Below are 18,602 nucleotides of genomic sequence, written 5' to 3'. Positions count from 1 at the left end.
AATTGCGTGTAAATCAAAATCAACGTCACCATTGTTCTTCTGATTAGATTTGCGCCTTAAATCATGTATCACATGACTCTATTCCTATTTTAAAAACTTAACCTTAATTCAAAATGGCGGATTTTAAGATGGCCGCCGTCAGGAATACCCTTACTATATGACTTCCCCCTAGTCCTAATATGTATCCATATATTTGTTATTCACTTTTTGTCGTTATAAGAGGTCTTACAGGACTTTTACCTCCAACTGTATGAAGACTATTCTGTACTTCCATTTGATGTTCTGGTAGCTGTATCTCCTAAACCCCTGGAGCTTCGCACCTACAACTTCACTGAAATACTGACCACATTTAGTACTACTTTCTCATATGTGTCTCAGTCAGCAACTCGATTCACCGAAACGTGAGGTTTACTTGTCAGAACATCAATTAAAAAAAGAAAAAAAAAGAATAGTTGTTAATGAAACTTTCAAAGATTGGTACTACTGCTGCAACATACACATGCAATTCTTCCATAATGATTGATTCGTAAGATGATGTATATGGGTTTCTTAATGACAGTGTAATGAAATGCCTTCAAATTGACCACAAAATAAAAAGTTAAATTTCTCTCTCAAATTTTATAAAATCGAAGTTGATTATACAAACAAATATTAATATACTCCAAGATTTCCACTGGATGCCAGAAAGCTTCAAATCATATTTGATGTCATAAGCATAAGCAGATGTATATATATATACAAGTATATGAAATATAAATAATATTATACCGTAGATATAATGTATATCTATGTATTACAATATATAAATTTCAATCACTTGAATGAGAATAATATTTACCCTTACTTATTATTTATTTAGTACATGAAGGTAACTGTAAGTGTGAGGGAGTAGATTGAGGCTGACCGTGGCTGAGGGAGTCGCTTGAGGGTAAGGGTGTCTGAGGGTGAGGAATTCGATTGAGGGAATCGATTCAGTCGGGCGAGGGATTCGATGTACTATTTGTAATGTGTTTTATTTATCCAATTGAGGGGTGTTTGACATTTGAGTCTATTTTTGGAAAATATAAATAATTTTTCGTAGTATTTTTATGAGTGGTGTTTGAAGCTGCCATTTGTATTTGTTGTTTTATTAAGAAATCCATGTCCCCTTTTCTTACCTTAAGGTCATAGAGTAAGGAAACCTCTTGAGCTTCCGCGGTAGGAAATTTACATACTAACAACTAATAAAACTGTGCGTTCATAGAAATGTCGAACGAAATATGTATTATTTTAATTGTAGGTTTTATAAGTCCCAAGAAACAATAGTATAACTTAAGAGTGTTTAATATCAACACCATCATGGTTTCTCAGGCCATTAATTTATATGAGGAAACATTCTATTTACTCTTTGTAATAAACGAGAATTTTAGCAAGTTAATTTTACTGATTTATTCTTCAGATCTCTAATTGTGTAGGTCTAATATACGAAATTTAACTACTGTATTATGTAGTTTATGTATTTTCAAAGCAAGGAACACTTAAATAGGCCAGAAGACGAAATTAGCAAAATCAAACAATCTAAATCCCGTACATTAAAAATGGATACTTTCACATATAAGTCAATGGACTAGGAAAAAAGTGGCAAGTAAACATTCAAGAAAACAGAAACATTCTTAGTTTCATTAAAGTCTCTTTTCGAAAGCTACTCTGTAACAATGGCGTGTCGTTTGCCACAATTTGATTTTGGTGTTGTTTGCCACAATATTTTAATTGAGTATATGTCAGTTCCTATTCCTGTAAAGATTAGCACATATCTGACGAAACAGCTAAATGTTGCAGGGCACTTATATTCATATTGATTCCTTGCAAATAAGTGGTGAGTGTTCTCGCCTTAGGGACGAGAGAAGTCTCATATCTCGCTGCTGAAAAAAATATTTAGCTAAAAATGAACAGTGAGAGCGAGCCCGAGCGAATCCAGTGGAAAATAGCCACACAGACACAAACACACCTACACACACACACACACACACACATATATATATATATATAAATATATATATATATATATATATATATATATATATATATATATATATATATATATATATATATATGGGATATAAATAATTATATTCCGTATATATTATATATCTACGTATATTACAATATATAAATTTCAATCACTTGATTGAGAATCATATTTACCCTTACTCGTTTTTTTTATTTAGTACATGAAAATAACTGTCAGTGTGAGGGAGTCTATTGAGGGTAAGGGTAGCTGATGGTTAGCAAAAATGCCCATCTCTGGTTTGTACTACTTGTCGCAATATCAGTGTAATTTTAAGGATATGATCCTAAGCTTTGTGAACTGTAATGATGACCTCTAGAGAAGACAGCTTGAAATACGAAGGTAAAACTACAAACTCTTTCCACAAATTCCCTATATTTGACACAAACACGCTGACTCATATTATTTATGTGTTGAAATTATAATTACTAGAGTTACTGAAAATTACTGCAAAACTATCACGGGAAACAAATTTCTGATTTCAGAGTTGCATTTATCGTTGCAAATTTCTTATTACTGATTCATAATTACCTACATATTAAAATTACAATATAATTTTGGGGATTTTCGGAATTTTTGGGAAGCTATCCCTGTGAAGGAAACTACGATTCTAGATTTGAATTTAGCGCCCTGGATTTCTTTAGAATCACTAATATAACCCCTTGTAACACAGTGCGTATTATCAATCATCCGTAAGATAAATTAATACTGAATTTTCAGGAATTGTGAAAATGACCAACAATACAGTGAATTGTAACTCAATCATTTCATTCTTTGCAAGAAACATAATAGTAAATTACAATAACCATAAGCTATAAAGATTCCACGTAATCCCTTAAATTAAGATCTAAAGAGCACTATATTCACATCTAACCTAAGATAGGTGACACTACATGGAAAGATAAATGCTTAGCAACTGAACCACTCTTTGATACTGATCATCTATTTTATAAATTACTTCTAGTACGCACACACACACACACACACACACACACGAAAAGAAACCTAAAACCAATAGCTTCTCGACTTTGCTTCACCACGAAGTTCGACGCAAACAAAATCTTGTAACCTTCTCTGCTTTCAGAGGAGCAGTAAACCGAGAAGTTACAGAAACAGTGGGTAACCATAAGCACTAAAAGGAATGTAAAGAAGTTCGATGTTGTGAGTTAGTTGATCGGTATGTAACCACATCAGTGTCCAGAGAACAAGCATTTTGTATACTTATGTGGTTACATCTCCGTTTCAAACTAATATCAAACATCGATAGAGGCACAATTGAACCGCGAACATCTCTTCACTTGCAGTTATTATGGTGTTCATGGAGAATTTAGATATTGATATTGAAACTATAGATATTGAAGCAGACTGACGGAATTCTCTAGAGTTTCCACCTCAAGTACTCGGAAGAGAGTTAGGAAAAAATCGTTTTAAGTTAGTATTCTTTATGATTAGACGCACAAAATCCTGTAACTACTTCTAGGAATGTGTGAAAAAATGTAAATGAAGAATTGTCTTTAAAATGATGAGAACAATTAAAGAATTGAGTATACTAAAAATGACAAATTAACAAATATGCAGAAACGAATTAAACCATAAGTGAATTGAAATATGAATCTTAATTAATTATCGTTAAATTTTTGATTGAATTGTTGGTTTAAAAAAATAAGAATTAGAGAAGAAAACAACAAAAATATTGACACTTTAATCATTAGCTTAATTTAAAAAAAAATATATATGTAGTTTTTCCTTTGATATCAGAGAACACAAACACACACACACACATAAAAGACATCTTGGTAAAATTTCAAACTCAGGCAAATGCAATGACCGTAGTTATCAAAATTGCTACCTTCTGAATGACAGATATTATGCTAGCAAAAGTTTCAACACTTAAAGAAAAAATAAAGAAATCAAATGAAATCTTTAAATTTTACGTCCCACAATTGTGCCGCCTAGGCTAAAAGAGACGGTAATGATGCGAAATGATTTATATGGTGGAATGAAAAAGTGAGAAGAAACGGGAGAACCCAGAGAAAACACACGCACATGGTGTTTGCTCATCAGAAAGATTACTTGGATTGAGCTTGGAACCAAGGATGGAATGCATCGGAGGTGAACGCTCTACAACTCAGCCACCGGGGCCATCTTAGAGAAGAAAGAGAGAACAATTGTTGCCAACGAGACGAGAGGAAACGAGACGAGAGTTAATATGGGATGTGTATTTTTGAATTTCAAACGAGAAGAGAAATGCCATAAACATCATCGAAATATTGCATATCAAGTTGACTGCCATGAGACACAAAATCTGGTCTCACATACATATCTTGTGTAGCACACGAGACCCGTTTTCAGGTTTCACTTCAACAACTGCTTCAGGCCTTGAGATCTTAATCAATACCTTACCTCGTACTTGATAACACGGATTGAAATATTCGTTTGTCCTCAGAAAGTTGCAAAGCGATCGCAGCCCGTGGATTTTTTATAGTATGTGTTCACAATATGTTAAATAACATGTTGCATTTCAACCTTGTATTATTTTACAAAAGTAATTTGCAAAAGTAATGTAATTATCTTCTTTATCAGTCTCGGGTACAGTTTGATTGTAGTTAATGCTGAATTCTTCAATACAATCAATAATAAATATTACCATTCAAGAACATTTTACTAATGGCAAGAAAGGAGAAGAAAAAGAAGAAGAAGAAACCTAATTACGTTCTTACTAGTCCTTGTTTATTTTAATTCGTCGTCGTCGTCGTAAACTGCTAGATTGTCTGAATTTTTGTCAAGTGTTCCACGTTCTTTTGCGTTAAATACTTGACATTTTTTTCATTGTTGAGTAATTATCATTGGAGTGTATATTGTTTGTGCAATTGGGCTACTATGGATGAAAAGGAAGCCGAATTTTTTCGAAATATTTTGGACGAAATGGAGGAAGAAAATGAACTTTCTGATGAAGTAGAAATATAAGACAATAGTGCTGATCCTGATTTTGAGCTCAGTTTAGATGCAAGTTCTAGTAGTGACGATTCTGTGAATTCCAATATCAACCCATCTCCACACACCGGAACGCAACATGTATCGAAAAATATTATCTGGAAGCCCGTTGGAAGTAAGTATTCATTGAATCAGCTGCAGTACAATCCTTTAAACGAGCCTGTTGGCATCAATAGTGATATCATAGAAACAATGACAAATTGCTCCCCAGTAGAATTTTTTGAACTTTTAGTGACTGATGTTGTCATTGATCTCCTAGTGCGAGAGACAAATCGTTATTCACAACAACAAAAGTTCAGGCGAAATATTTCTAGCAAGTTACGTATTCAGAAATGGGTTGATACAAATCCAATTGAAATAAAGCAGTTCATTGGCATACTTCTGTGGATGGAGCTTTACAGATGCCACACCTAAGCAAATACTGGAGTAAAGACTATCTTTATGAAACGCACATGCGAAACGTAATGTCCCGGAACAGCTTTGAAATAATGCTCAGCATGTTCCACTGCTCAGACAACAGCAAAGCTCCAACGGGGGATAGTCTTTACAAGATTCAAGAATTAGTTGATATAGTTGTGCACAGCTTCAGAAACGTTCTTATACCGGAAGAAAATATGTTTATTGATGAAAACATGGTCCCATTTCTTGGAATAATATATTTCAGACAGTACTTGAGAAACAAGAACCATCCATACGGAATAAAGATATTCAAGCTTTGTGTAAGTAATTCTTATACCCTAACTTACAAGATTTACGCTGGAAAAGAAGCTGTTCCTGGAAAGTATGTAGCCTCAAAAGTAGTTTTCGACTTGGCTGAGCCATATTTGGATTTAGGGGGAACTCTGTTTGTAGATAACTGGTACTCAAGTGTTGAACTCGCTGAGGAATTTAACACTAGACAAACACATCTTGTAGGAACTTTGAGAAGAACCGAAAACAAAATCCTACAGAAGATTGCAAGAAAAAATTGAAGAAAGGGGAAAATATAGCTCGTCAGAACAACAACAATGTTGTTCTGTTAAAGTGGAAAGAGAGAAGAGATGTTCTAATGATTTCGACCAAACACACAGACACAATCGAATCTATCAAAGAGAAACGAAAGCATGTTTTGAAGCCAGAAGTCGTAATTGATTATAATAAGTGTAAAATATATATAGACTTGTGTGATCAGATGAATGCCTATTGCTGCTCTCTCAGAAGGTCAATTAAGTGGTACAGGAAAGTTGTTTTCGATCTTTTGTTGGGAACATGTGTCATAAATTCTCTCTCAATTTTCCAAATTGTAACAGGCAAACAAATCCAGATAACACATTTCAGAGATCTTCTTGCGAAAGACTGGATTCAGAAACCGTGCACAGCAAATATGCAAATCAAGAATGTAACCAAAAACATCAGTTAGAGAAACTAGAGAAGCCACACAAATGATCTCAATTGCTGCACTAGGCCGTGTGTTGGCACAAAAGAACACAAAAGAGACCACATATGAGTGCAGTGCGTGCAACACACCAATGTGCATCGAATGTTTCTTTCAAAAGTATAGTTTCATTGCATTGAACACAATGGAACTTTTATCAAGTACTTTCGACGTTCGTGAAACGTACGACTACCAATATAACTTGTAAGAATTTCAATACTGTTAAAGTACTTTGAATAAAAATGCAATTTATAACTTTCAATTGTCCCTTTCTTATGATTTCATTTATTCATATAACTGGCAACTCGAGACGGTATCTTTGTTGTACTTCTCAATAAAATTTTGAGACACGGAATCGTGTCTCGCGGTCTCCTAATCTAAAGTTACATTTAGAGGCCACGAAACCTAAAATAAGGTCTCATATTCAAATCACAAAAAAATAACGGAAAATTTATTTGGCCACATTTTTCACTAATAGAAGTAAAAAAAAATCACAAAAATAAAGATAATTTTAAAATTTCGCGGCGTGGCCCCAAGTTAAGGGAACCACTTTACCCACCTGGCAGTCATATTTAGTGTCTATTTATTTTTGATATAAAACTACTTATACTAGATTTAACAAGAAATTTTTGCTTTCTATTTCGAAGCTCTTTAAATATGCATGGAACAGAAGAAATACACATATATTTCTTTCGTTTGTTATGTAGAACCAATTACATATGTACCTGGACCCCTGACTGTTATAATTCCATTACTTGGGGTCCAGGTCATTTGCTGTTATGAGAACGCCTAGACAGATGAAATCCAATTTACACGTAACTTTTCTGGGCACTGACAGTAGTTGGTTGCCCTGATCCAGGTGTTTATGCTGATAAAATTGTAAAGTAGGTGACTGACGAAACCATTCTCCATTCTAAAATGAATCTCCATGGTTCGGATCGTGTTTTCCAAAGAACACCATATATTAATCTCAATATTGCTGTGTATGTAATGTATTATGTCCTTATATTCTGTATGTTTAGAGAAATAAAATACTGACCACACATGAATCAGGAAATGCTTGAAAGTAGCTGAAAATATCAAATTTAGAACAACTGCAAGGAATAAGTTTGTAAATGATTGCCTCCGTTAAGAGACCTTCTCCAATTCTCCTTATTCCAACATCTTTTTCTTTCTGGAGAAGAGAAGTTCTTGATTGTCACACCAAGAATATATTGAAATGGAAATTGAAAGATTTGAAAAGTTTCTATCTGGCCGGGATTGGAACCCGGGTCCGCCGAATAGAATTTCAACACGCTAACCACTTACCTACCGAGTAACTTCATGTTTTACCTAAACTATTACCTAGTTAAATCCTTGCATGTTAAACTATACAAAATACTAATGCTCGTATAAAAAGACGTTCCTTATGAGTGTCACAATGACTTACTCGAGATTTCCTTGTTTAACTCGAAAAGAAGTTATGTAGACCTTCGTCAATGAGGAAAATATTACGAAAAATTCCTCAAGTTAAGGCTACCTCATCGCTTTCAGCTGCTACCGATAAACATTACTACTATTCTTCCTCACTGTAATTTCTAATTTCCAAAAAAGAAAAGGCGGCAGCATTTACGCCTATCGCAAGAGTTTCATTTCAGTATTCGCAGCTACCCTAGTCATCTGTTTGAAGTTGCTCATGCAAAATGGTCAGAATAAGTTGAGGAAGAGAACAGAACCTAACCAATCCTTGCGGGGCTTCTAACCCGTTGCTACTACTACTACTATTAGTAATGCTACTACTACTATTACTATTATTATTATTATTATTATTATTATTATTATTATTATTATTATTATTATTATTATTATTATAACTAGCACTACTACTACTACTACTTTTACTACGGATCCGTATCCTAAAACTGAAAGCTTATTTTAATGAAAGAAGGGTTAAGAAATGCTTTTCTAAAATCGGTAAATCACTTTTTTGAATATTATTCTCAACACTATTTTAATGGAAAAAGTGTTATGAAAATTTTTAAAAAATAAAATCATCCTTGGGCAGGGTTTGAACCCACGCCGAAAACGATTTTCGTTAATTGGATTTTGCGGTAACCCGCTCGGCTACGAGGGCCAATTTACTGTCCTCTATACGTAGGTCATGACTCCTGATGTCCTATCTGCATCGGCCAATAAGATCAGAGGATATCTGAAATTCTTAGAATCCGCGAAAATTCAAGCCGGCAGACATTATTTTCGCATTCTTTCAATTGCATGAACAAGTTTCGAAAAAGAAAGTTCTATTTTTATCTTCCGTATCAACTAGTGTATTGTTTTATCTTTGCATGAGGAATTTGTTGTAGGTTGGCAAGTTATGAAACTCGTATTGCAGAGACACGGGTTTGAATCCCGTGGTGGGAATCATTTTTTTCTTAGTTGGAAGGTATTGTTTAGGTAATTGATTTTGTACTTCTGTTATTCCTTTATTATTACTGGGCTAAGTTTAGAGTTGCCCCGCCTTTTTTTATAAAAAAAATAAAAAATTAACAGGAAAAATGGTTTAAGAAATGATGATCTAGATTTCTTATGTAATGTTAGGTGTGAAAGTTTTGCAGTAAAGTTATGTTTAATAAGAGAAAGATTTGTAGAAATGTTTGCCATTTGCAAGACGCGGAATGTTTCGACGACTGAACAGCATGGTAGTTGTATAGGATGGGCAATCGGTGCGTTGAATATGATATTTAAGCATTGTTTTACAGAATTATATATGAATAATGGAGAAATTCTATTAAATTTTCATGAGAACCATGGATTTTTGAATTTAAGTGATAATTGAAGCTTACATGAGAACCTGTTCCAGTCACTCTTCTAGTCTAACTAAACTCTTACCAGGAAAACTAACCGAACCTAAAGTAACCAAACATAAACTAACCTAACCTAACATAGATTTAGATAACAATTTTTATGGTTTTAACTGCATTTTTGAAGATTATAAAAAGGTGGGCCAACTGTAAACTGAAGCATTATTATTATTATTATTATTATTATTATTATTATTATTATTATTATTATTATTATTATTATTATTATTATTATTATTATTATTGCAAAGACGAGACTTGACTACATATCTTATATTTTATGAATTTTCTGATTGGTTTTCAAGTCTTTTTGTTGAATAATCAACACACTCCATTCTAGAGGGTTTCGGGGAGGGTAGTATTATCATATTGCTTTATTTTTGTTTACTTTCACGCAACACCAAGGCTGGAAACTTCATTTTACATTTCTATACCTACGGGAAGTAACCTAAAGGTTTTGATGATCATAAAAGAGTAAGTGAATAAGTGATGACAACCAATGTACTTTGCATATTAGCAACATTTAAAGTATCAGGTTTTCGGAACAGTCATGACGTATTTCGGTAGAATATGGCAAATGATGATTTGTGGATACTACAGTTATTCGGATCATGCAATAGTTATGTCATGAATATCTAAGATGTTAAGCGTTTTGTGTATTAATATTGCTCTTTGCTTGGTTTGGTTTTACAGATTTGACCAGAGATCGTGTGGGTCCATGAAAACTAGACCCACGACCGACTAACCCACCACCCACCGTGATCCACTCTGACACTGACCCACCATGATCCACTACCCACCATGATGCACTCTGACCCATGACCCGCCACGATCGAGCCTCATTCCGACCACCACCCACCATGAACCAATGACCCACCAAAAATGTCATAATCAACTCTGACACATGGTCCACGGCCTCTTTTCTACCGACTAAAATTTTATATTTGTAATAAAACAAGGTTGTCAAATTCTAACTAATCGGAGTGTGAATTTCTACGGTTGATCGCTAAAGCACCGCTCTCTTACAATAACGATGGATGTTACCTTTATGCTATGAAGTATAAAAGTGTTTGCCATGGCCAAATTACGATGAATTTCAATTAAATTATCATGTTCTAATTATTTCTTTGATGAATTATCGATACCTTCCGGTGGAAAAACGGATGAAATTTGAACGTCCCAAATCAAGGTAAGTAGACCAACTTACAGAAGCTAACATTACAAAATTTTTGTCTATTTTTCTCACAACTTTATGGGTTGATTGCCCTTTGCTCTATACTCTTCATATAATAAACAAGCTTCATCAATTATTATAAAGCGTATGGAAAGCGTATATGGAATTATGGATATATAATGCGAAGCACTATATTTTTTTGAGTTGAGTTGATTTTGAGTTTAACGTCCCTTTGAACAGTGAGGCTATATGAGACGTGAACCTACGGATAAACGTGAATCCCAACCGCATGAGCTCCCGCCGGGAATCGAACCCGGCTGTATTTAGTCTGTCTCAATTTGTTTCTCAACTAATATTGAAACTTTTCGATTATCTTTAAACATAACCCACTATCTATTTACAATATATATTGAAAGTGCACCTCTCCTCAGAAAGAAGGATGTTTAAAAATGCCAGGAAACGTTCTGTTCACTTTTCATAAAGAATCAATACACTGAATTTCAGCTCCGTAAATTTAACGGCTTGTGAGATACTAATTTTTTTTCGCAAATATTCGGATCCGCAATATGATCCGAATATGATCCCTTACGATAAGATTATAATGAAAACAATATGATAACATCGAAGTTTGGATTTAGGCCTAACTATATACCAAAAGCCATTTTAATTTACTGCAATTTTTCCATGATAATTAGGCACAAATTGTTACATTCAATTTTTATATAATAATTTATATATTAGAGTGATTCAAAAATTCCAGTAGTTCTATCCTCTAAAACTCACTGTGTGTCTCGAAAGCCAAGTACTAGCATATGTCATATTGCTATTATTATAATTACAAACATCAATATCCAAAAAAGCCTTAAGTTCTTTTTTTACTTAGAGATACTCTTCTCAGGTAAGTAAACAGAAACACATCAAAAAGGCAAATGGAGGACTCGAAAGTAAAACGTACATTAATTGACCAGTTTTCAGAGACATATTTTTAAATCATGCTCGGCCCTGCTCATGTGAGCTAAATACGCGGTCCTGGTAAGTTGGGGTTATCCGTTTCTCGCAACGTAACATAAATAAAGCAAAACTCAAGTTTCTGTTACGGGCGATCTTCGCGGCCGAGCGAACTATCTCATTGGGCTAGTAAGTATAGTTGCTTTGTGTGGGTTCGATCCCGGGCAAAGGAAAGTTTTTTTTATTTTTATTATATTTATAAAGTTTCCAAAACACTTTTTATATTAAAATAAAATAAAAGTGATACTAACAATGATTACATTACGTGTGCACTTTTGCTATACGAGTGCACAGTATAAGTATTAGTAGTAGTAGTAGAACGAGGAAGAGCGGATTATAACCCCGCAGTGCTCATTTTGTTCCACCCTGACTGCCATAGTATAAATTTAACCTCAACTGCTTCTTCAATTTTCTTCTTCTTCAATTCCAACAAAATGACAATTTTATTTTATTAGCAATATAATACACGACACATACACAAGAAGGTTTTGATAATCGCCAGCTGAAAACAGTCAGAAACGTGTTTTAGTTTCTATGGCTAGGGTTGAGGGTTAAAATAATATGCTGTTCAGAAGATGCTGTCTACAATACAGGGAGCAGACTGGGGCGGTGTGTCAGAGTGGGTCATAGAGTAGTGGAAGGTACCTTAAATTACTTAACTTTAAAAAATAATCGAGTTCCCTGAAACACCAGATTCCAATCAATATGATTATGTGCACAATGCCCTGCAGTGAAAAATCAGGGCCCGAGACGAGAGTATATGGCAGCGGCTCCGTATATATGAGCTCTTAATTTAAAGTTGAATTCTCTTAAATACTTTTTCTGCATAATACTTTAGTATTTTCTCATGACTGAAATCAGAAAGTTTCGGCATTATTGGACTGGAATCGAAAAAAAAATGTAATTACTGAGTTCATTGAACTTCCAGTTTTTTCCTTCTCCCAGAACAGTGATGTCTTAGAGTAGTGGCTTAATTGTTAGTTTCATAATGTTGGAGACAGGGGTTCGATTCCACCTGCGGCGATTCAAGAAATTTTTATAATTTGCAATATTGATACTTCTGGTGTTACAACGACTTACCAAAGGTAGTCGTCAACCCTGGTTCGGCTAATAATATAAGTAAAACTTTAGTGGCAGTAATCGTTTACACCTTAAAATATCTTCCGTAATTATATTCACTAGTATTATCACCTTTTCTGCTGAAATTACAAGTCCATGATAAGTATTAGATAATTTATTCGGTGATTCTCTTTTAACGTATATTCACACAAAACTGACTTGCAATCAAAACATGTCTATCGAGTATCTATAAACAAACTACATAGCAACCAACTATACAATAATGTATATTTCTTATATATTAAAAACATTCTTCTTTTGTTATTTTTAAGTAACATTATATCAGGTATAGTGCTTGTGTAGAAGCACTTTCTGCCCAAGATACAGGTAATTATCGACCGATACAAAGTATCTCGTTGTATAAAATGTCGCCCGATAATGGGACTAAATATAAAAGTTACAAGGTAGCTTGACTTTTATATTTAAGAACTACTGGTCCGTTTATAATGATGGTATTATGTTAATTGTGTCCTTTACATTTTGATCGCCCCTCGTATATAACTTCATTAAGTTTCCTTCATATAAATACATTTATGCTAAGTCTTTTATTCCTTTAATATTTATCTTTTATTATAAAAACGTCGTCGCTTACTAATATAATCAACGAAGGGTGCGAAGTCAAAAACGTAAGAGGTAATTACATTTTAAAACATAAATCACAATGATCAACAGTTTCAATCATTATTAAAAACGGTGCTGTTAAAAAAAATGTTTGATTTTTCTAGGGCGCATTATATAACAGCTACGTTAGATGATATTTTTAATGTATACATCGTATCAATAAGGCGTCAGAATACAGAAGAATCTTATTCGGGTAACATATAAGGTGGCGCATGAAGACAGTCGTCGGATAATTAGCTTAATAGAATGAACCTTATACTTAACATAATCTTTGACAATTAAGTTTCAACACAAATCAATGTAATATAAATAACCTTTGCTTTTAATCAATTATGAATCGAACTATAATTCTTCACATTAACAAGAAAGAATTAAAATCATTTGAAAATTATCATTTATTGAAACAGACGTAATAAAGTATCTACGGGTCCATTACCTATTCCTTTAATGTGTTGTACTTCAAAGTCATAAGGGTTGTTTTCATTATTGACATTAACACATAAATTTGAAGATAAATGTTCATAAGAATCTATAACTGATATGGGTTTAACCCTTACTACATCAACTGCAGTCTGTTTAAATTCGTACTTGCATATGATTCTAATAAAGTACATTGTACTGCACAATCGTGATTATGTTCCGCATTGTCTTCTACATGAATTGCGTCATTGTTTTGATTTTGATACGAAGTGCCATCTCTTGAATTACGATTACGTCTATCCATGTAGTTTACTGTATTTCTGGAATTTCGCCATGTATTTCGACTGTTTTTGAGTCTACTTCGATTAAGTGATCTGACATAATTATTGTCACGATTGGTTAGGTTAGGTGGATTCCCATCATATCTTTGCCTATTTTGATCGTTCTGATTGTTTAAATTTGCTCGATTTAGGTTGAGTTCCGTATCGTTTACATTGCGGATATTTAGATTCCGAACAGGTACAAGGTGATCTGAATTGTTTTTAATTTTACCTATTCCCGCTTGATGATTCTGTGCTTGGTATTGAGTTTCATAACATTGGACAAGCATTAATAAGTGATTAAAACTCATGCATTGCGTAGAAAACAGGATTTGTTGTAATTTAAACGGTAGTAGATTTCGAATAGATGCAATCACTCTAGATTCCGATTGCAACGGATTTACGACTTTTAATTCGTTATACGTATTTACAACAAAATCAACAACAGATTTGTGCAAACGAGGATTAAAAGGTTGGTTTCTAATCGTGGCATCTCTGTTTGCAAGTAAAAAGTCGTTTTCGTAATTTGCAATCAGCGCTGCTTTGATTTCCTCATATGTATTGACGTGATCTCGTACTGCTTTAAACCATAAAGAACATGGTGGGAGTAATAAATGAGGGATTAGTTTCATATATTGCGATTTATCTATACACATTATACTGCACTCATCTTGAAATTTTTCTAGGAAAGAAGTAGCATTTTCATTACATTTACCACTAAACTTACTCATAGCACGTATTTCGCTCATCTTTACACTTAACTTTACATTCCTTTCACCATTTCGTGTTCGTGTGGAGTGACAATTTCTACCTACTGCGTTATGCGTGGTTCCACCATCTCTTTTCCACCCATCTGTATTTCTTGGATGAATTCTTTCCAAAATAATGTCCTCATCGGATGAATTACTTGAAGAAGAGATAACGTAAGGTCCACGTCGATCTGCTGCGGGTGAACGCCAGGGCATCTCTTGTGAACAAGGGAACTCCAAACGATCATTAACCATGTTGTTGTGGTATGCGTTGTCCTTAATCTGTAACGTCCTAATTTGCTCTTGTAAGGTAGATATCAATTGAGTATTTGCACGTATTTGGTTAGAATTATCAGTGACCTGAATCTTTTGCTGACGAACAGAAGATTCTATTACTTCCAAATCCTTTTTTACACAATTGACTTCTTGGATTACATGGTTGTAATTATCCTGGCAATCTTCAGATAATCTTTTTAGCTTTTCATCAAACTGTAATGTAATGTCTCTCACCGCCTGGATAACAGATTGTTTCGCCTCTTCTGATTTTTGATCTATTTGCTCTAATCCTCTACTCAATTCTTCTGACTTTTGATCTATATGCTCTAATCTTCTACTCAATTCTTCTGACTTTTGATCTATGTGCTCTAATCCTTTACTCAATTCTTCTGACTTTTGCTGGACCGTTTGTTTTAATTCGTTAGACATTTGAGTTAAATTTTGTTCCAGTCGTTGTTCTTGTCGCTGTAATGCTAATAGAATTCTGTCTTCTAATGTCAACATTCCAGGTGCAATAGGAGCTGTATTCTGCCTCTTGTCAACACTGTCAACAGTTTCATTCTCTACTGTCTCATCAATCATGATTATTCTTGGGATTACTCTGCCACTTCTAAGAACGGTTGAGTTCGTATTCATGAACCTTCTTACTGAGGTAAATTCACCCTTACTTTAGACTTCGGGATATGAATTTACAAGAATTCCGGGTTCCGGCACCAAAAATTTTACAACGACTTACTTACAACTGTATATCTTTTGTTTTCCTATGAACATCTTCGAATATGTTACTTTTTCTGTCCTTCTGTCGTAATAATAATAATAATAATAATAATAATAATAATAATAATAATAATAATAATAATAATAATAATAATAATAATAATAAAGGAATAAACGAATTACAATAACAATCACATCAACGTTATAATCTCATTCAGAAGAAAATATGATTGACACTACGGGATTTAAACCTAGGTAGCTGAAATGGGACTTTCCTGCTTTCGCAAGTTTTTTAAACAAATCGCCCCAACCGGAATAGTTTTAGCCACTGGCACCTCATGTCCTTTCGACACATTTCAAACACTACAGGGACACGTACAGAAATAGAAATATTGAGTACAGTTAAAATTTCGACCTTGCATTTCAGAGAAATTCGAACCCCTAGTGGAATACACCCCACGATCCGAAGCCGAACGCCCTTGATCACTCGGCTAGTCCCACCGGCTCAATTTACCACAAATTCCTCATATAAGTAAAAGAAAATAAACTAGTAGTTACATAACATAAACATAGAACTGTCTATTTCTACCCTGTTGATACAATTCAAGGAATGTGAAAATAATTGCTGTCGTCTTTACTGCTTTGGAAATGGAAAGTTATGGTAAAGGCAAAATGTTATGTAATTCGGGACCATTCCTGCAACCGATGACGCAGCCTCAACTTGAAGAATGTTTCGTGATATTTTCCCCAGTGAGGAACGTCTATATAACTTGTTTCTGATTGGTAGTTAAACAAGGAAATCTCAAGTAAGTCATTAAGACACTCACACAAGCATAAGTATCTTGTTTATATTTTTCCATGGAATGATTTTAACTTGGTATTAGTTGGGTGGAAGATTAAGTGTTGCGGTAGGTGAGTGGTTACCAGTCGTGTTGTGGCAGCGGTGGCGAGCAGACCTGCGGACTGCGCTGTTGGTTGTTTATACGGCATACTTTCATACTTCAAGTTATAATTCTTCAGATCGTCTAAATGGTAGTTAATACTTTGCGTGTAAACTTTAGTAATGTATGATCTGTCAGGAAAGTAAATGTACACCTATTTTTCGAGTCTGGCATTCCTGCGCTCCATCCGTGGAGAGTATGAGAATTAAATCAATCAAATGTTTACTGAGGGGCAAAAAGAAAAGCTTAATCTGAATAAGACATTGCAGAGGGGCACAAGCTGTGAATACGAAAAGTGCATTGTGTAAATAAAGGACGACACCGAAAGAGAAAGCCAGAAACAGCTGTTAAACTTACAAAAAAAGAGTAAAAATTGTCGAAGTGGGAACATAAAACACAAATACAACAAATACGCCGACAACTAAACGTTTACTATGCCATGATCTTGGTGTAACGGTTAAGGTGCTGGCTTACAAATGCAAAGGACGCAAGTTCGAATCTTAAGCGAGGACATTTTAAAAATTTTTTTAATAATACATACAACTCATGAGAGATGGTAAAAGAGGTCGTATTTAGTTTTTCGTAGCAATTATTATTGGTAATGTTTAGTACTGATAATACTTTTTGTCTTTGCGTATTGCTTTTATTCTTTTCTTCATTTCCAAAGAGAAGAATATCCGAACAAATGTCACCAAAATTCCTCATATTTTGAATATAAACGCCATTTGCAATTAGTGAAGAATAAAAATTGAACGTTCCGATGTAGCTGCAAAAAGTAAAAAGAAAAAGATGGAAGTCGACCATACTCATGGTTATTAAAAATACAATTTCTACATGCCTTACACCTCCCGACCACGTTTCTACGTTAGCAAGTAAGAGGTTTGTGTTTAGGTTAGGCTCGTCAATACGTTTTGCAAAGGGGCCCGGTTTAGCTCTGACGCACTACAGGTGCGAGAAGGGAGAAAAACACTTTTTCTCTCTCCCTCTGTGTGTCTATTTATCTATCTATTTGTATATATATAAAGCTATTTGTGAATGCCATAACCACCCTAATTTTCAGCGGATTGAGACCAAACTTGGCACAAACACTAATTGTTGAAATATCTTGATGAGTTCGTTAACCAGAATAATCAGATGAAAATGTTCAAAATGGCGGCCCTTCAAACTCTTAAAAACTTCCAAGGGAACCAAATTTCGCCCATAAATAGGTATTCAGAAAGTTTGAAAAAATTTTCCTCTTTTACTGAAATATTTGTGTGCAGAAACTTATTGAAATATTGGACCCGATTAATCGCCTAAAGAAGGTTCACGCCCTTTCGCTACGGTCAGGCTTTTTTTTTTTCTTGCAGAAGGGGGTTATTTTCCTATCGGAACAAGATGATTGTTACTGATGATATGAAATTACACATTGAAAGTGAAGTAACTTGTGAAACGTGTTATTTGAAAGAATAATATAATAAATGTGCTTTCCTCTAACACAGAGAACTGTAAATCATGTATTTCGAGTTCGGGAGCCTGAATGGCGAGGAGTGTTATTTGATTTGCTTTTTAGTAACACATTGCATTGCAAATAAAGGTAGGCAACATTAGTGGTAAGTAAAACAACAACAACAACAATAATAATAATAATAATAATAATAATAATAATAATAATAATAATAATAATAATAATAATAATAGGTGTTGTTTGTGGCAAGGCAATATCTTCCTCAGTTCTCCTTCAAACGTAATGATTGTAGCGCCATATCTCCCTTACAAACAAAATATTAGCAATTTATATCGAGAGAACGAGAAACTGTAGAGCGATGGGAGCAACGTTGGACAGTATGAAATCATAGTACTCAGAAAAGTAAGTGATTTCAATGCAAAAGGAACGAAGAGTCATTGTCATGGGTAATCATGGGGCCACGGCAGAGCCCTCTTTAGGCAAAGTGTCAATAACTTATATCGAGAGGTGATACT

This window comes from Thermobia domestica, chromosome 6, assembly GCF_964235325.1.
Source record: "Thermobia domestica chromosome 6, izTheDome1.hap1.1, whole genome shotgun sequence".
NCBI lineage: Eukaryota > Metazoa > Arthropoda > Insecta > Zygentoma > Lepismatidae > Thermobia > Thermobia domestica.
This window is presented reverse-complemented; position numbering follows the sequence as displayed.